The 20647-nt window shown below is 44.3% G+C and overlaps 1 long non-coding RNA gene across 1 annotated transcript; it reads left to right on the top strand.

The window, feature by feature from the left end:
- The first annotated feature begins 8203 nt into the window (after window positions 1–8203).
- Window positions 8204–20423, top strand: LOC137452416 (uncharacterized). Its single transcript, XR_010990078.1, has 3 exons — window positions 8204–8395; window positions 12739–12859; window positions 20196–20423. It is a non-coding gene; the product is annotated as an uncharacterized lncRNA (long non-coding RNA).
- Window positions 20424–20647: the final 224 nt, after the last annotated feature.

The following is a 20647-nucleotide window of genomic DNA, read 5'->3' as shown; positions in this document are numbered from 1 at the left end:
GTCACCTGACCCGAAACACCAAATGCGTTCCTTTGCTCACTCAGCCGAATGTCTGCTTCCTTGTTACCTTTTATGATTATTACCTGATTACTTTTGCAATGGCCTGAGCAATGAAAGGACACCATAGTGGAGTAAAACTGCTGAATGCTGCTAAGTGCTGCTGCTAACTGCTGCTGCTAACTGCTGAGTGCTGCTGAAGAGCTGATACCGATCACATGAAGAATTAAAATAAGATCCTCCTACCGATCTTCCTACACACCCCGAAGGAAATCTCATCCTATCTATGTTGGAAGATCAGCCCAGCCTTTCTCACCTGTATGTTTATTGCAAGAAACAAAACCTGCAGGTTGTCAGGCTGGACCAGGAGCAGAGGGAATTTAGCAGTCCAGGCCTCCTTCTCTAAACACTGTTAAGGAGCACATACACGTTAGAGTTTTGTAAGCTGTTACAGTGTGTATACAATCAGGGAGAGGATGCTGGACATGTTTATTTGGAGGTAGTGCTCTTTCAGCCATGCTGTAACAATAGGAAATGGCTGGAATAAAATTATCTGCTGTTACCTGAAGGCAGCCTGTCGGTAGGAGTTATTTGATGCACTGAAATTCCTTCTTGCTCCTCTGTTCCTTAATAAATGTGCACACAACTTCCTTTGGGAATGGGCCAAGTATCGCTCTATTAGTATGCAGCACCACGGCAGCAAGGCAGGAAAATACACACCAGGTAGAGAGAAAATAGATGAAAAGCAGCATGAGCAAAGTAAATGCTTCTACATTCTGTGTTTAAACTTCCTTTCACTGAGATTCCTGCTGCTCTCTTGGGTTATGACAAGACCTCAAATATTCTGAAGTGAGAGTGAGGTTGGTCTGCTTACCCAAGTTCTGTTTTCAAAACAAAAATGAAGTCTGAACTAGGATGTAGGGAATTATTGGGGGGTTTTGTGATGGGGTATGAACTCAAGAGCCACAGAGAGAGTGACAACCCTAAAAATCCTCTGAAAGTATCTGAATCCATAGAGCTGTCGTGGAAATGATCATTCTGATTCTCTGGGTGGTTTCATATTCCTGGTGTTTAGCAGAGTGCTAATTAATTCATTCTGCATTGCACTCACCCTACACCCAGCAACACCTTAGTTTCCAGACACTACCTCACCTGGCATCCCTGCAGCATTTACATCAGCTGAGGGGTTGTCATGAGTGTTTCTCCTCTATGTGCCATTACCGTCTCATCCCTGCCAAACAACAAGGGCTTCCTGTTCAATTTGGTTTTATAAATACAATCTATATACATTCATTTTCATGTCATTCCATTTATTTCTGTGAAGGACAGGTAGGTAGTTTAGCAGATAGTCCCTTGGGCAACACAGACCCAATTTCAACTACATCCTTCTCACAGCCAAGTGTGCATCCAATACAAATGTTCATACATGTGCAGAGCAGCAGACAGTACCAGGAATGCACAGGAAGGGGTTTTATTTATTTATGTATGTTTTATCAGTGAATATAACATTTATTTCTGTGTATCCCATTCCCATGCTCTCAATTAAGCAAATATTCCTGATAGTCTGTAGGAAAAGGCTAAAAACTGCCAACCTTCAGAGTTCTCTTGAGAATGGTGTATTGCACAGTGGCATAGATTTTGTTCTACATGTTTGGTTTATGGAATATATCCCACAGGATGTCTTTCAGGATCAGGACTTTCCCCAAGGGTACTCCTTGCATGTGCAGCAGACACACTGGAGGGAAGGGAGGCCATCCAGAGGGACCTTGACAGGCTGGAGAGGTGGGCACAAGCCAACCTCATGAAGTTCAATAAGAGCAAGTGCAGGGTCCTGCATCTGGGTCGAGGCAATCCCAGGCACAAATACAGGCTGGGCAGTGACTGGCTGGAAAGTAGCCCTGAGGAGAGAGACTTGGGGGTGCTGGTGGACAAAAAGCTCAATATGAGCTCTCAGTGTGCACTTGCAGCCCGCAAAGCCAATCAGATCCTGGGCTGCATCAGGAGAAGTGTGGCCAGCAGGTCGAAGAAGGTGATCCTCCCCCTCTACTCAGCCCTGGTGAGACCCCACCTGGAGTACTGTGTCCAGTTCTGGAGCCCCTATTACAAGAGGGATGTGGAGGTGCTGGAACGTGTCCAGAGAAGGGCCACGAGGACGATCAGAGGGCTGGAGCACCTCTCCTATGAGGACAGACTGAAGGAGTTGGGGTTGTTCAGTCTGCAGAAGAGAAGGCTCCGAGGTGACCTAATTGTGGCCTTCCTGTATCTGAAGGGGGCCTACAGGAAGGCTGGGGAAGGACTTCTCAGAATCTCAGGTAGTGATAGGACTAGGGGGAATGAAATGAAGCTGGAGGTGGGGAGATTCAGGCTGGATGTGAGGAGGAGGTTCTTCACCATGAGAGTGGTGAGACCCTGGAATGAGTTGTCAGGGGAGGTGGTTGAGGCCCCGTCCCTGGGGGTGTTTAAGAGCAGGCTGGATGAGGCTCTGATCTAGTGTGGGGTGTCCCTGCCCGTGGCAGGGGGGTTGGAACTAGATGATCCGTGTGGTCCCTTCCAACCCTGAATGAAACTATGAAACTATGAATATTAACCTTATAGTGTCACCTATAGACACTTGAATTGCTTTAGAGAGCATTCTCTTTAACTACAGAGCAAAAGACCTGCTAAAAGAGGGTGTTGAAAGCATGCAAATCCTTCCTATCAACTGTAAACAGGGTGTGATGCACATGTTAAAAGCCCACAAGGAAATAAAATAGTTAACTATTTAAGCAACACTTTTAAGTGAGACCTAATTACTGCTAATCTCTGTTGTGGTGGTGGTGTGGTTTTTGTTGTGGTGGGGTTTTTGTTTGTTTTGTTTTGTTTCCCCCCCCCCCCCCCCCCCTTCTTTTCTTTTTTCTTTCTTCTTCCCCCGTGGGCAGTGAGTGTACACTAAAGAGGAGGCTTGGGGGAAGAGGGTAAGAGAGGTCAGCCTGCTATTAATTGCACGGTGTTTAGCTGGGTCACTGCAGCCGACCTCATTCAAATCTTTAATTGATGTCTTGTTTTAAAATCCGAAGTGGCAACACCATGCAAGATTTGTGCTCCATCAGAGTCATGCTGTATTCATTACCCTCTCATTCTTTATCAAGCATGTCTTCCACATGCAGCTGAACATTTAAATTCAGCTGTAGCATTGTCCAGAGGTAAATGAATCTTGTATTGCCATGATCTGCTGCCAGGTACTGCATTTCCACTTTATCCACAGTATGCCCCTGTTTCTGTCCAGTGTGAGGGGAAATAGGATTGTGCAACATCCTTGGGAGCCAGGGAAAAAATGAAAATACAGGTATTCAGCTTAAAAAAAAATAAAGACAAGAAAAAAGTAGTGAAACATCTGAAGTGCTGTGAGGATGTTGCCCTGGATGAAGGCTTCTGAAAAGATCATTTGACCTGTGGCAAGGCAAAGTGCTGCTGGCCTGAGGTATGCTGCGCCAACTGACCCACCTGAGTTCCTGTCTTTTTGTCCTTAGATTTCTGCCTTTCAAGAGCGACATCTGACTGTGACTGACAGTGAATTGATTTGTAGATCTTGCAAGAAAAGCCCTCACAGAAATCAAAGTATTTTCCTACAGAGGACAACATAAGAAGGTAATTTTTGTGTTAATTTCTCTTGAAGTTGCTCTGCAGTTTATGGAAAAGGAAAAAACTGAAACAACACTTCCTTTAGGTGCCTCTGGAGGCAATGCTGATTCAGGCTTAGTTTAATAACCATGCCTGGGTAAGCTAATATTCACTAATCCACTCAAAATTGGTTTTTAAAGGAGATGCACTTATGGGATCTTCTCTCTGAAGATAAGGGAGTCTGAGGCACCCTTCAACTGTCCTGAGTGAAGAGGTGCAAACTGGAGCAGGCTGAGATCTCAAGATCTCACAGTCAATGTACTTTATCTTCTCCCTCAAAACCAGTTTCCTAATCGCCCAGAGCTTCCTCTGCATGGGGAATGAGGCTCTGCATGGCTTTGACTCATGAACAACACTGACAGGGTAAGTCATCAGAAACTTTGGGGGAAAGCTTCCAGCTGCATGCATCTGCACCCATAGCAGAGCCAGGAGAGGGAGTGGTGTGGCTGTTTATCCCCACATGGTTAAAGACATTGTAGAGCTCCTATAAGGCATGTTGGCAAGTCTTGCAGGGGTTGTGAGGCCAGCTGAGAATGATGTTAAGTGCCATCACGTATTGCTTGCACTTTTTCCAGCCCCTCTTACCTGTTAGGCATCAGCTGTGGTCTTTACTATGCCAGAGGAGCTCTCCATTGCCTGTGTACAGCCTGTCTCCTGAAGAGGGATTTTACCAAATTTTAGACAGTGTCCTCTTGGAGAAATGCTCTTGCAGCCTTTTGTGGAAAGTCAATATGTTTTGTCATCTTCTCTCCCAAAGAACTGAGGTTTGTATGGTGATGCAATGTCCTTCCAGTCATTCCCCCTTCTGCCAAAAGTCTTGAACTTTCTGTGACCTTCAGCTAAATTTCCCACAGAGGTTAAAGTCCCAGCAGCTTCAGTTCTTTAAGATTTTTGAAAACCATTAGCTGAACAGAGGAGTAGAGGGGAAATTCATCAGAGTCTATTTGATATTTGCTGACCACCCAAGAGTCATTCGTATGGCTCCTGACCAGCCACACTAGGTGTAGTCTCCTGGCGGGAAGGTAGAGACAGGGAAGGGAGATGGGATTGTTCAGCCTGGAGAAGAGGAGGCTCAGGGGTGACCTCATTGCCCTCTACAACTACCTGAGGGGTGGTTGTGGCCGGGAACGGGTTGGTCTCTTCTCCCAGGCAACCAGCACCAGAACAAGAGGACACAGTCTCAAGCTGCGCCAGGGGAGGTTTAGACTCGAGGTGAGGAGAAAGTTCTTCACCGAGCGAGTTGTTCGTCATTGGAATGAGCTGCCCAGGGAGGTGGTGGAGTCACCGTCCCTGGCGGCGTTCAAGAGGAGACTGGACGTGGCACTTGGTGCCATGGTCTAGTCATGAGGTCTGTGTTGATAGGTTGGACTTGATGATCCTCGAGGTCATTTCCAACCTTAGTTATACTGTGATACTGTGAAAAGGCAGACTATTTTGGTAGGATCTGGTGTTGGGCATGCATGCATAGCAAGGTATTACATAAGGGGGCATGTAGAACACACAGAAACAGGCATTGTTAGTCCTGCTGCTGATGGAGAAGTAGCAAAAGGCTTTGAGGATTATGAACACTTTTATAACAAGAAAAATGATTTTACATTGCTAGGATATAATCTTCTGTTTCTCTGGTGTTAATGTTATCAAATGAGAGCAGGGCCTAGTGCTCCTCCTGGGGATGGAAGTACCAATGTGCTTGGTGCTGTATAGAGTCTCTGTTTCACTCTGAAGAGACAAGGGATGGAGGCCTCACCCTAGAGTTCAGATCATTACTGACTGACTTTGAAATTGGTAGTAATGCATCTCCAGATTGGAAAGAATGAAATACAGTTTCATGCTTGGGCAAGTTCAAGGAGCCACCTCAGAAGATCTGATCTGAAAGAATTAGCCTTTAGAAAAGGAATTGCAATGATCAAGGTTGAGGAAAGATGACTTTTTTTGTGCAAGCTTTAATCTTCCCTGAGGCAGTCGCAGAGGAGGGACTAGAGCTATACAGCATTTATTTACTGATGTTCATTTCTGCAAGTGTTTGTCTGGGATGCTTCTGACTGAGAAATTGGCAAAATGTTGAAATACTGAACCCTGGAGAGAGGGAACATTTCTGGCCTTGTGAATGGAGAGTCCCAGCTGGGCACTAAAGGGAAAATGGTACAGCACAGTAAGGTACATTTCCTGGCTCAATGAGAATTCTCCCATTGTGTGTGTTAGGCTTTAGTATTGCAGGCTGCTTTGTCTTCCCTAGCTACTGTAGGAGACTGTGAGGCTGGAAACTTCATCACCACAGCCTGGAGGGGTCTTCCTTGTTTTAATAGTGTCATCTCCAGAGTAGTTCACCCCTTTCCCTCTTCCCTCTTGTTTTTCACCCTTAGGTCTCTCTTTTGTCAGATCTCTCTATTGTCAGATGCAGAGGATGAGTGTCTTGGGATCACACAAGACTTTGTATGGGAGGTTCTGGGGAGGAAGAAAAGTTGAGGATGGGGAGGGATCGAAGTTATCTGGAGAGAAACAACTGTGGTAAAATAGGGGAATAAGAAGATAAAAGGGAAAGGTTATGGGTAAGCAGAGGCTGGCCAGGGTGCTTGTCTGCTCCTGGCCCAGTGCAGTGCATCATGTCTCTTTGTTAAACTTTTTTCCTGGCTGAGGAACTCCCTGTCAGCATGTGCCTGTGTGTACAGGGTGCAGTACCAGCCACCAGAGTGAGATCAGAAGTGCCCAGGCATTATGCCAGCAGCTGGAGCCAATCTGGGAGTGTATGTCAATGTGTGATAGGGAGCAAATACTGAGCTGGACTAGCTGGCTGGTCTCCACTCAGCACTTGTCAGACCACACCTGGAGTACTATGTGTAGTTCTGGTCCCTGCTGTACCAAAACCAAAATGAAACCAAACCAAACCAAAACAAAGATGCAGACAGAATGGGAAATGTCCAGAGAAAGGTCATGAGAATGATCACCTGGAGTACTGTGTCCAGTTCTGGGCCCCCCAACACAAATGAGACATGGACCTGCTGGAACAGGTCCAGAGAAGTGCCACAAAGACAATCAGAGGGCTGGAATACCTCTCCTATGAAGACAGGTTGAAAGAACTGGGGCCTCTAGAACGAAAAAAAACCAGCTTCCTCAGACACTCCTTGTAGATCATGTACTCCAGGCCCTTCACAAGCCTTGTTGCCTTTCTCATGGGCAATGCATTGCCTCCTGCACACTGCAACTCAAAACCCTCAAGAAGAAATCTTTTTCCCAAGGAACAAGGGGTAGGACAAGAGGAAACAGCCTCAGGATGCACTGGGGAGGTGTAGGTTGGATATTAGGAAAAATGTCTTCAGAGAGGATTATAGAGAACTGGAAGAGGCTAACTAGGAAAGTGGTGGAGTCACCATCCTTGGAGAGATTTAAAAGATGTGTAGATCTGGTGCTGAGTGATATGGTTTAGCACTGGGTTAATGGTTGAACTTGATGACTGTAAAGGTCTCTTCCAACCAAAACTATTCTGTGAAGAGGCACTTGCTCTCCCAGACAAAGTGTCATCCCTAAAGCCTTCTCAGGGCAGCAATAGATGGGGGACAGATGGATGGATGGATGGATGGATGGATGGATGGATGGATGGATGGATGGATGGATGGATGGATGGATGCATGGATGTCCAGCTGCTCCATGCTGCTTCCTGGAGTGTACCACCATCTCTGATGTCAGCTTTGTTGCCTTGGCCACCTCTGCTCAGGACAATTGACTTTTCAGTCCTTGCTCAGAACTAACCCAGTAGATTCAGACCCTCACAGGGGTGAGGTGCAGCAGACAGCAAGCTGCTGTCTCCAGAGCAATTAACTGAAATTTAAGTCAATTAATACAAAGCAATTAGTGTTGCTACCTTCCTGAAGCCTGGTGTTGCATGGCCTGTCCATGGCTGGGATGTCCCTTATTTTATTTGGGAAAATGGTGCCTGGGAGCACATTTGCCATCCTTGTGAATACCTGTGCAGCTGAAGGTAGTCACACTTTGCTTCTCTGAAGGGCTTTGTAACAGAAGATGGGGAAAAATCCAAAACAGTATGATGAAAAATGCAACTCCTCAGCAGCCTGGAGAGGCAGAGGTGTATTCTGTAGAAGTAGGAAGTGGCTCACGGCTTGCTTGAGGCTTGGGCTGGCTGTCTCACACTCTCCAGGCTGGTGAGTGTGGCTGCTGAGTGAGACTCACCCTGTGTTGAAACAGCAAGTAGACCTCAGTGGCCACAAGCTTGTGGCACTTATGGTGCATCTGGGCTTCCTGACCTGCTTGTGGTTCGATTGTTGCCATCTCACAGAATCACAGAATGGTATGAGTTGGATCTAGTTGAGGATGCCCCTGCTTACAGCAGAGGCAGTTGGACTAAATGACCTTCAGAAGTCCCTTCCAACCTAGACCATTCTATGACTCTAGGAAGGCACCTTTGGAGGTCATCTGGTCTAACCACCCTGCTAAAGCAGGGTCACCTAGAGCAGGTTGCTCAGGATCTCATTCAGATGGGGTTTCAAAGTATTCAGAGGAGGGGACTCCACAACCTCTCTGGGCAGCCAGGGCTTGTCTCCACTAGTTGATTTGAAGTCTTTTTCCAGCATTCCCCACAGAGTGCAAAACTGCAAAAGATTTCATGAAAATGGAATGTGGGGATGTAAAGGAGTAAGGGATAACACCCACCCTGGCTGGCCAGTTCAGCCCTGCAGTGAAGAACTGCCCTGCAAAAGGAACCAGCTAAACCCAACCAGCTAAAGTAATGAAATTCTACCTTCAGACTGAAGCTTTGTTTTTTAAATGTTTGCTGGGATGCTTGGAGGGGGGAAGGGGAATGCTGAAAGATGCTGGAGTTGCAGCTGCCTGTCTCTCAGAGGAAGACACTGATTTCTGCATTTTCAGTGCCGTTCATTTGTGTTTTCCCTAATGTGACTGTATTATACATGCAAGGATATACACTATATTTTAAGGGACTAGATCTCTGAGGAGAATTTAAATCCATTTATTTAACAAATAATTCCTGTTTCTCAAGTATATCTCTGATCTAAAGCTAGGAACTGTACATATTTCAACTTGGAAGCTCTTTTTCTATGCATGATTAATGCAGGTTTCTAACGTATACAGCGCTGCTTCCCCTGCAACCTGCTTCATAACTTGGAAGGAAAAATTCAGTGCTGTCTATTGAACTGTGTCAGAGACAAAGGAATTTTTAGAGGACAAATGAAGGATGCTCTTGGAAACCAGGGCTGTTAATTATTACACTGATCTGTATTGATCTCCCTCTTCTGCTTCTGAATTTAACTGAGATTCTGCAACCCTAGCCCAGGCAGACTGCCACTAAGGAGTTGTCTGCATTAACCCAGCGTCATTAAACCCTTTCTGGTTCTGATAGCTGCCTTTAGAAACACCTTTCCTTTTTCAACCAGAGATGCTCACCTGCCCTAAAATCACAGGAATTTGCACATCCAACTGGTCTACTAAAAATTGTCCAGCATTCCCTGAAAAATAACCACCCATATGGCTTTGCTTAGTCTTTTTGTACTTTCATGTTACATCCTGCAGAATTGCTGGTAGTGTTGTAGCTTTGAGTTTCTCCACATTAATTGCAGTGATATTTTCCAGTCTTTTTCTGCCAGCCAAGCTGCTGGCTTTTGATCAGAAATCACATGTGTGCTAGAAAGAAGCAGTGGATTGCTGTCAGCTGGCTCTTGTCTCTTTTGCCATGGAAGGAAGGGTGAGGTGCACAACATGGGACTTCTGCACCTGGCAAGGTGATCTTGGTTAAAAGTTGGTTGTTGGTACTCTCTGGGCTCACTTCTTTCCAAGAGAAGGTTGGGTTTGTTTGCATTGTGTGAGCTGACAACCTTGAAAACACTTCTTTGGGCTTCACATCCAAGGGAAGGTCTGCAGGGTTTTGCCTCATGGATAAACCTCTGCTGGCAGTTTGAGAGGCTTCTAGGCTTTATGAGCTTTTCCTCAGCTGGGAGGAGACCTGAGAAGCTGCTGGACTCAGGGCAGGGCTATGGCTGCAGGGAACTCACAGTTACCCCTATGGAGACAACATAGCCCTTGCAGAGCCCTTGTGCACCACAATCAAATCCCCTCTTTGCCTCTCAGGAGCTGTTGCAAAGAGCTGTTTTTCGAATGCACAATGTTATCTCCACCTCCTTTGCTCTTACCCAAATGCAAGTGTTGAGGAGAACTTGTGGCAAAGGAAGAGGAATGCTTCAGGGAGGAAAGGTTACCAAAGGAAAAAAGGAGATTGTCAAAAAAGTCCAGCTTACTAGTAGCAAACATTAAACTCACCTCTTCCTAGAGGAATTGCAGGGAGTCCAGCTTTGTTTGGAAGGGACATTTTTTGGGACCTGTGTGATGGATAGTGTGAAAAGTTTCCAGGAAGCAATTAAGGAGATGGGGTAGGATGGAATCCTTTTAGCATTTTTCCATGACTATTTGGTAAACTAGAAGAGCTACTTGTGGAGCTCTGAAGCAACAGTGAACTCCTGGAGAAAGACAAGATGCCGCAAGCTCTTTGTTTATGACAGAAACCATTTTGAGTTTTGCTCCCTGCAAACAAAAAGTGAGCAAATGCCAGACCAGTCATCTACGTCACTCTGCTCTTCAATGCTTCTTTTATGCCATCTGTTTTGGGGACCTCTTATAAACAGAGTTGGTTTGTTTTGTTTTTTGGTTTTTTTTTTTCCAATTTCCCTGTTTTCTCTGTCTTACTCTGTATTTCTTTCAAACATCTTCATCTTTATTACCTAAGGCAGCAAATTCTGCTTCTTTCTTGTCTCTTCCTTTCCCTTGTGTCTTCTGTGAAGAGCACAGACATTTCCTCCGTGTACTGACTGGACCTTCTTGCTCTGGTAATTTCTGTTTTGTCTCAAGCAATTCAGCAAGTTTGCATGATTAAAGTGGTAATGTCTCTATGTGGCACATCTCTCTTCCCCTGCTCAGGAGTTTTTTCTCTACCAGTATATTGGGTGTGGCAAAGTTCTTCCAACCTTGAAGAAGAACTGAATATAAAACCAACCAACCAACCAAGCAACCTGTTTGAACCAGACTTTTAGAAGTCAGCAGAAGGAGCACTGAACAGTTACAGGCACAGCAATTGGCAAGATCACAGTTTTGCCATGCAAGCTGCAGTTTGATTAATGTGGCAGCTGTTTAACAGGAAATTAAGAGAAAGTTTGGAGAGTTGTGAGAAGAAATTAGGCCATTAGGCCATCTTATGTTTTTGAAGCTCTTTACAACTCAGTGGTACTCCTCTTCCTCTGGAGGTTTGTGAGTATGCAAGCAACTTCTGTATTTAATCAAGCAAGCAAGCACAGCAAGAAGGCTGAAAAATATTTTCCATGGGCAGCAGGGGTCAATCTTCACATGATAACAGAGCAGAAATCTTGATTTCTGGAAATCATGACCTCAGCATCTTGGTTTGCTCAGTCATACATGTTGCTTCATCCAGTGCTGAGGTCTAATTTAGAACCATTCCACAGGACCAAGCACAGAACGTGACCTGACTGGCACCATCCTTGACCTCAAAGGGATCTCTCAGTAGGTTGGACTGTCTGTCCAGAATGGATTTTGGTTCCCTCCAACAGGGGGAATTAGACCATTTGTCTGAGCTATTTGGAAAAGACAGTTCCATGGTCTGAATCATCCATTTCCCCTGGTGAGAACAGGGTTCTAATCAATGTGTTACAAGAAAACCCCAGGGAAACCTCTTTCCTGCAAATGATCAATGTAAGCTGGCTGTCGAATTCAAGAGGTGTAAAGTTGGAGTCAGTCAGCAGTGCTGAGGAAGTTTCATGGTGTTAATGAAGGTTTCACTGTGACTTTCAAACTTTAAAATGGTGTTTTTTTTTATCAGACATGGGTATGCAAAATGAATGCAGATGCAATGACTATGGCCCAGTGGACAGGTTTTTGGGCTGAAACTCAGAAGATCTGGGTTTTGGTTTGGGATGTGCTGATCTTGACATGGGAAAATACTCTGCACTAGATTCAAGAGGGTTTAGTATTTCTGGCAATCACAAAATGCAGTTTTATCCTTCTGTGCTCCCAACTTTTCCATGAATTTAGCTTTTCAGTGGTCAAGTCTCCAAAGCCAAAGCTTTTTAACCTCCAGTCTGGAAACTACTGATGGTCTGTAAGATCTCGGATAAAGTTATCACCAGTGACAGCTTGGACAGTCAGAATTTGGAAAATACAAGTACTGGTCACCCCTAACTGTATTTGGTTGCATATAAAATCTACTGTGGCAACTGCACAAAATAGCCTTTTGATTTGTTTCCTGAAAGATGTAAGTTGCTCTGAGAAGCTTTGCTTTCAATGCCTGGGTTTTTGCTGCTGTCCATGCAGCCAAACATACACATCTCTGACAAGGCTGAGCTGAATTTCTTGTGTTTAAATGCCACCACAGTATCCCGACTGGTGCTTCTCAACCTGTTCTGCATTGATTAGGCCACACCTTGGGTCCTGTGTCTAGTTCTGGGCCCCTCAGTTTAGGAAGGACATAGAGACACTTGAATGTGTCCAGAGAAGGGCAACAAGGCTGGGGAGAGGCCTTGAGCGCAGCCTTGACGAGAGGCTAAGTGAGCTGGGATTGTTTAGCCTGGAGAAGAGGAGGCTCAGGGGAGACCTCATTGCTCTCTACAACTACCTGAAAGGTGGTTGTAGCCAGGAAGGGGTTGGTCTCTTCTCTCTAGCAACCAGAACCAGAACAAGAGGACACAGTCTCAAGCTGCGCCAGGGGAAGTTTAGGCTTGAGGTGAGGAGAGAGTTCTTCACTGAGAGAGTTGTTAGCCATTGGAATGAGCTGCCCAGGGAGGTGGTGGAGTTGCCATCCCTGGAGGTGTTCAAGAGGAGATTGGATGTGGCACTTGGTGCCATGGTCTAGTCATGAGGTCTGTGGTGACAGGTGGGACTTGATGATCTTTGAGGTCTTTTCCAACCTTGGTGATACTGTGATACTATTCAAGAAATGTGTGGAAATGGCACTTTAGGATGTGGTTTAATGACCATGGTGGTCTTAAGTTGATGGTTGAACTCAACAATCTTAGAAATCTTTTCCAGTCAAACCAATTCTGATTCTATAAGTTTCTAGGGCATGCAGACAACTGGGACCAACTATATCTGAAGGGTAAAAAACAGCGAGCTGGAGTTTGGTATCCTGGGAAGATGAAAAGCAAAGAAGCCTTGATGCATCGGTTCAGCCCAGGTAAAAAGACACTGTCTATTATGGTGCTTGTTAATTGGTTCTCTTTTATGTCTGACTCTCAGAGGCACTCCAGCATTACACGTCTTGCCCACATTTTGTACTAAACCAGCCTAGGCCAAACACAGCCTAACCCCCATGGATGCCCATGGGAGAGTTTCAGAACGTCCCTGCACCACTCACTGCAATTACATCCTCTTCCAGGAATAGGAAGGACTGGACATGGGCCCTGTGGCATTTCCAAGGGCAGCCCAGTCCTGCTAGGATGCTGCTGTGCGTGCAGATCACCAAATTTTCTGATCCCAGCTGTTGCCTCTCAGTTATTCTGAGACTGTTCAGCATTATTTTTAGTTGCTTTTACTATTTTGGTGGTTTTTTGTTTGGTTGGTTTGGTTGGTTGTTTTTCAAAATAAATATGCCAAGTGCAGTACACTGGCAGAGATCAATATTCAGATCAAATACCACTGCATGATGCACTGCCCAGGGGATAGAGACAAATAGAAGATGACACCGGGAGCAACTAAAACTTATTGGTTACCAGTTAGCTCTACTGCAAGCCTGACACAGTGGAACTGCCTCAAGGCAGGTTTGTATGCCTTGACTGAAGGGCACCACTGTAGGATTGTAAAGCCTTGTGACTGTGCTTATTTGGAGTGTTTGACACAAAGAAGGACAGGATTTGCATCCACATGAGACTGCTTTTAATCTTGGCTTAGGGCATTTGCTGTGAGAAAAAAAAAAAAAAGAAGTTAATATTTCCTCCTCCTTAATTGCCATGAAAATGAGTCACCATTTTCTGTGCCAGCTGAATGGCACAGTGATTCTTTCCTCAGACATCTGAAATGATAGTAACAATGCAAAGATGAGAACATCACCTTCCAACACTCAACTCGTAGAGCTACTCCTTCCTTTGCTAGGGATCTGAAAAGCCTATGTTTTTTCAAAGGTAAAATAAGTGAATGAAAATGCAAGCACCTCTCCTTTCAAAATGTGCATGACTTCATGGCAACTGCTTCAGGATTCTCTATGACTTGCCTTTGAGCCTTGCCTCATCACAATGTTTTGTGGAATCACAGACTGGTAAGGGTTGTAAGGGACCTCTGGAGATCGTCTAGTCCAACTCTACTGCTAACACAGGTACCCCTAGATTGGCTTACATAGGAACATGTCCAAGAGGGTTTTGAAAGTCTCCAGAGAAGGCAGCTTCACACCTTCTCTGGGCAGCCTGTTCCAGTGCTCTCTCATCCTCGAAGTAAAGAAGTTTTTCCTTAAGGTCAAGTGAAACCTCCTATGCTTTAGTTTGCATCTGCTGCCCCTTGTGCTGTCACTGGCTACCACTGAACAGAGTCTGCCTTGACACCTGCCTTTTAGATACTGATAAGATACTCTCTCAGTCTTCTCAGGTCTCTCAGGCTTTCTTTGTTAGAGAGATGCTCCAGTCCTTTCAGCATCACCTCTGCCCAACTCTCCAGTCTGTCTGGGTCTTGCTGAAGGGCAGCACAGCCTTGGGGTGTGCCAGCCACTCCTCCCAGTTTTGTGTCATCGTTAAGCTTGCTGAGCATACACTCTGTTCTTTCATCCAAGTTGTTGGTGAATATATTGAGTAACAATGGACCTAGTATTGACGCCTGGAGAGCCCCACTAGCCACAGCCTCCAACTAGAATCTGCACCATTGATCACAACCCTCTCTTCTCTGTCATTCAGACAGTTCTCAATCCATCTCACTGTCCACTCATCTAACCCACACTTTCTAAGCTTATCTGTGAGGATGTTACAGGAGACAGTGTCAAAACACTTGATGAAGTCAAGGTAGACAACATCCACTGCTCTCCCCTCATCTACCTAACTAGTTATGGGATTGGTCAAGCATGATTTTCCCTTCATGAAGCTATGCTGACTGTTCCTGATAATCTTTTCCTCCACATGCTTAGAGATGGGCTCCACAAAAAGCTGCTCCATTACCTTTCCAGGGATGGAAGTGAGGCTGACTGGCCTGTAGTTTCCTGGGTCCTCCTTCTTGCCTTTTTTGAGGACTGGAGTGACAGTGGCTTTCCTGTAGTCCTCAGGCACCTCCCCTGCTCTCTGTGACCTTGCAAAAATGATGGAGAATGGCTTATCAATAACCTTAGCCAGCTCCTTTAGTACTCATGGGTCTGTCGCATGGAGGCCCATTGATTTGTGAGTGTCTAGCTTGTCCAGGTGATCTCTAACTTGACCCTCCTTAACTAAGGGAAATTCTTCCTCCAGACTTTCTCTGTTACCTCCAGGGTCAGAGGACCGGCTTTAGTAGCAAAGACTGAAGCAAAGAAGGCATTCGGTAACTCCACCTCCTCTGTATCCCGTCACCAGGTCACCCACTCCATTCAGGAACAGACCCACATTTTGTCTGGTATTTCTTTTCCTACTGATGTACTTGAAGAAGCCCTTCTTGTTACTTTTTACATCCTTTGCCAGATGTAATTCTAAGAGGGCCTCAGATTTCATGGCAGGGGTGTTGGACCTAGATGATCCTTGAGGTCCCTTCCAACCCTAACAATTCTATGATTCTACATGCTGTGGCAGCATTCCTATATTCCTCCCAAGTGGCCAGTTCCATTTTGTACATACTGTGAACTTTCTTCTTCTATTTGAGTTTTTCCAGAAGCTCCTTGCTCATCCATGCAGATCTCTTACCTCCCCTGCTTGATTTCCTCTCATTTCTTCTGCTTGATTTCTTACTCATGGGGATGCACCAATCCTGAGCTTGGAAGAGGTGGTGCTTGAATATTAACCAGCTCTCCTCACCCCCCACTACCTTCTAGAGCCTTAACCCATGGGATTCCTCCAACTAGGTCTCTAAGGAGGTCAGAGTTTGTTCTCCTTAGGTCCAGGACTGCAATCCTCCTTACTACCTCTTCACATGATCCTAAACTCCACCATCTCATGGGTACTGTAGCTGTGGCTGCCTCCAACCTCCACATCCCCTACCAGACCTTCTGTGTTCAGTGGTATAAGGTCCAGCAGCACACCTCTCCTCTCTGGAAACTATTTATCTGTGAAATCAACTCTGTTTAAGTCTAAAGTCTGAGGGTATAATGCTCTAACCTGGATTTGTAAAATGGTTTACAGATGTGATGAAAGCCAGCCTAGCTTTTCATGGGTAACAGTAAAAATCAGACATCTGACAGATATTAAACTGAAGGCTGCCAGTGGTTGCATTGCTGCATTCAGCAGCCTCCTTTGTCTTGTCTCTTGTTAGAACAATAGGAGCCCAGACATACATTTTACAGTGTCCCACATAGAGTTTATGTGGGACACAGTCTGATGCGTACTGCATTAGATTTGTGATTCCATAATGTCCTTAATAAAGCTGCCCTACTTTCTTTGTTGCTATGCTTTTCTAATGTTAGAATTGCTGAGTGCTATAGCATAGCCTTATTAATATTAAAAAATATATTCTCCTACTGCTATGTGGTTCTCATTCATCCACTCATCCACTTTTTGTCATTTGCCCTACACTGAAAGGCAATGTGTCCCTAAAGATTGGAAAGGCATGTATGCAGGTGGAATGATATTCTGGGTGTTGTAGGTGAGATGTGTGGCAACTGGGAACTCCCTGCTGCATCCCTCGCTCTCCTGAGGAATCATGAAGTCTTTACATCAAGGTTTACTAAATAAACAGCAGTTGCTGCACCAGTTCCTAAATGATGATTATATATATAGTACCTGAGCTGTTAAAATACATTTGAAGAAACGTTCTCCTCTTAGATAAAGTTCCTTTGAAGGATCATATTTTCATTTCAAGAGGAAGAGTAAACTTTGCTTAAATACTATTAGGAATTTATGGTGTGGAAATTATCTGTTTATCCTGGGTTGGGAGTTGGTCTCTAGCTGTTATGCTTTCAAAGAACATCTTAAAAATGTAACCCCATTAAAAGTGATGCCTGGTCGCCTGCCTCAGTTTGGAGATTTCATCAACAAGTTGCTGTCTCCTGTGTTGGGCCTGGTTACCAGAAATTGTTGACTCTTACCATTTTCCTGTGGGCACACTAGCAGAGAACCTGTTCTGAGTGACAACAGGCACAGGGCAAGGCAGAGAGGAAGGGGAAATTATTAATTCTAATTTCAAGCTTTGAAAAAGCCAAGAAATACCTTTGAGTCTTAGGAGGGAGAAAGCTAAAAAAACATCTGATTGTTTCTTTGTTATAAGAAAACCAGTGCTGCAAGTTTCTGATCCCCTGAAGCAAAGACTCACAGTGTAGTCTCCTCATTCATATGACTGGGGACCCAAGGGAGCCATAGAATGGACTAGCCTTCCTTATCTGAGCAGGAGACATTACTGCCTTCCTGAGTATTGCAATACTCACTTCTTCACTATGGACATTATACAGGTTAAATATTCACCTGGATTGAAGAAAGAACCTCCAGAAAGGACAAAAGAAAATGTTTTTACTATTATAGTTAAAGGAGAATATGCTAGGAGCCAATATTTTAGAAACCACACTGGAGTGAATTTACCCTTTGTGCAATCAAAACACATGATTAACCACTATTTAGATTTAATGAAGCCAGGTCACAGAGTGGGGCCAGACTTCAGCACAATGGAATCACTACAGTTGGTAAATACAAAGCCTGAAGTTTAATAGTATTACAGTCTTAAAGAACATGATTTTAAGGGAGCAATAGCTGTGCCATTTCAGTCTGTTCAGAAAGCTAACAAGTCTGGATTGGGACAGATCATAGGGAAAAGTGCAAGTTTCTGTTCTGAATGTCATAAAATAATATGTATATAGACCAGCAGCAGGACATGAGCCTGCACTAGAAGCGAGCACTATCCAGAGGCAATTAGCTGGGTTCAGCTGTTCCCAGGAAACAGATCCTCATGGGATTCAGTATCTTCTTAGTGTGCTCAAGCTTGTTGCAACAGGTCGACAGAAATTCCTGCCTACCCTGTCTGAATCACTGAGCCTTTGTTAAACTGCAGCAGGTTTTTGCTGTGTAATGTAACTGATTTGCAGTATCCTGGAAGGCTGTCCAAATCCACAGTATTTCACAACTCTGACATGCAAAACTTATTCAGGCAATAGATAATTTTTTCTTTAAAACCTGTTCCATAGCTGTCTTCCTTCAGGCTCCTTGCAAGCCTCATTGAAGTCCTAGCTGCTTTCAGAGACAGGACACTTGAGGAGGAGGGTGACTAACTACAGTGTGGAACAGTCTTGTGCTACATTCCCATATAAAAGGGAGGAAAACCCACGCTGCATGGGCAGGCTTAGAAGTCTGAAAGTCACATGTGCTGGCTTTCATGCACTCCTGCATGACTAACAAAGTGATGATTCTCTGCTATTTTCATCCCAAAGTAACATCTCAGCTGCCCTGCAAGCAATGTGCAGCGTTTCGTTGCTAAAATAATAACCACTTTGGCAGCACATTATGGATATTTGCACAGTGTTTAGCAAGTGTGATATGACACAAACTACTGCTTAGGCTCAAAACCATTTTTCAGCACTGGGAACTTCCCTATGACTCCTTCACCCTGTTACCTCTTTTTCCCCAGCAAAATACCAACAGAAGAATCCCCTTCTCCATGGGTGTGCTTACACATTTCAACAACCATGGATTTGCCAAGGTGGCTTAGTAAGCTATAGTTGCCTCTGCTCAGTCTATTGCATTTGTCCAGGGTCTCTGGATGCTTGGCAAGAGCCCAGGCAGAGCAGTAAATGGCTGAGGCTCAAGTATAGAAAATTAAATTTATTGTGGACAGGAATCCTGCCTCCTATGCAGATCCAATACTCGGTGTTATGTCCTACGTATGTCTCAGATGTGCTCTATGTGTGTCTCAGATGTGCCCGACATACTGAAGGCTTCTCAGGGATTTCATCAGATGATTCAGTGCTTGCACGTGTGCTGCCTGGTGCATACACCCATGTTTCTGTTGGGAGGGAATGACTGATGTGAGCTTCAAGCACACATTACACCATCACAGGGCATGGTTGCACCTATGTAGCTATGTGCCCATTCCCCATGTTCATTAAGGGATACCGTGTCTATTTTTGCTAACAGGTTTTCTGCTTTCTCACCTCATTGAACTGTGACTGATAGGAACTTAAAAAAGCCAGCTAGATCAAAACTATCTACCAGCTCAGTGCCCCATTTTGGGTGCCTATTTGCCCTCAAGCACCCAAAAAACCCAAACAACACAGAACAACAGATAGCATTCCACTTCTTTCCTTTGAGCCTCAGTTTCTCCACGTGTAAAGTGGGAATAGATGCACTTGTCTTCTTTCATAGGATGTCCACATTGTCAAAGGGTGGAAATTGCACTTGCTTATGTCCTCCTCCATGCCTTAGTGACTAGATCACCAATGCCTATAGAAGTATCTTGTTAGTGATGTAGTTTCTTGAAGCCTCACTGGCTTCCTCGTAGCCCATTCACACCTGACATACACAACTTCTAAAGAAAGGCTCTGGGAAGGAGTAAACTTAAATGTACTGAACAGGCTCAGGGACTCCAATCATAGGCACAATTCTCACTGATCAGAAGGGCTGAATGTGCTGTGAACCTTTTGCTAGCTCATATGGTCTATTCTTCTCCAGTTCTCTCTGTTGCACTTTGGAGCATTTGATAAAGCAGTTCCTGTCTTTAGATCTCAGAGCAAGAACTTTTGTGACTCATCTCAATGGAAATGCATTCAAAGAGATGCTAAAATGAGGTATATGATCTTTTGCAAGTATAAATCCCTGTTGGCCTGAGAAACTGCCAACTGTGTAGCATTAGGAGTAAAAAAGGGACTTGAGTAACTCATATTCATGCATAACTCATGCTTTCTCATACCTCATACTAAAGCTGTGGATGATGAGTCAGTACAGCTGAGTGGGAGAACCAGACAGGTCTGAATCACCACTTTTTCCTCCTCTCCAAATCACTATTATTTCCATGCAAATAATTTCAAGGCTCAAAGCCATAGAAGAAGCCCAGTAGTGCTGATGGCAAACCTCATACCATAGACGGAGCCAGATGGTAAATGAAAATTCACGGCTGCTTCATGTTTGGAGACACTGATTAATGTGAAAGGAAATTAGCTAGTTAATACCCTGAGGGAAAAAAAAAGTATTTGGAGAGACAGTAAGCTCTATTTCAGGATTTCACTGAAAGCTATGTATTATTAAGGTCTTTCCATTGTTGTTCAGACTGATGTATGAGAGGTTTGAGGAACACAGCTGAGGAGTCTGACAGGATAAATGTTTAAGAATTCTGAAAAAGACCAGATTTTCTTGTAAGTACAGAGAAGTAAGAAAGCAAAAGTGTGGGATCCTGGTATATCAGGCAGATCTTCATCTCCTTGTTGACTTCAGTAGGTTCTAGATAGAAACCTCTGCCATATGTGAGAAGACACCTTCAAGCGTTCGGAAAGCAAATTGAGGACTTTCATCTCCATCTGTATTGGAAGACCACCAACTTTATGCATTTGACTTATACCAACAGATACCATGTATGTGCATGTCAGGTATGCTTGATTGATTCTTTTATACCTTTTGTATATCCTTTTGTATATCCTTTTCTATCTATATCTCAACTTACTAGCTATTATTATTATTATTACTATTACTATTACTACTACTATTATTATTATTATTATTATTATTAAATAATAAATGCAAAGCTCAATAAAAGTTAAAGGAAAATAATTCAATAAAAAGTAAAAAAAAATTATGACTTACTGATTTCTATAATTTCAACATTTATTTAAGAAGAAACCAATATAGTCCTATGGAAAGAAATTAATACAACATATGAAATACAACCGAGA

This window comes from Melanerpes formicivorus, unplaced genomic scaffold (assembly GCF_026170545.1).
Source record: "Melanerpes formicivorus ecotype bairdi unplaced genomic scaffold, bMelFor1.0.p_v2 SCAF_53, whole genome shotgun sequence".
Taxonomy (NCBI): Eukaryota; Metazoa; Chordata; class Aves; order Piciformes; family Picidae; genus Melanerpes; species Melanerpes formicivorus.
Note: the sequence above shows the minus strand (reverse complement) of the source record. Positions and strands in the feature narration are given on the sequence as shown.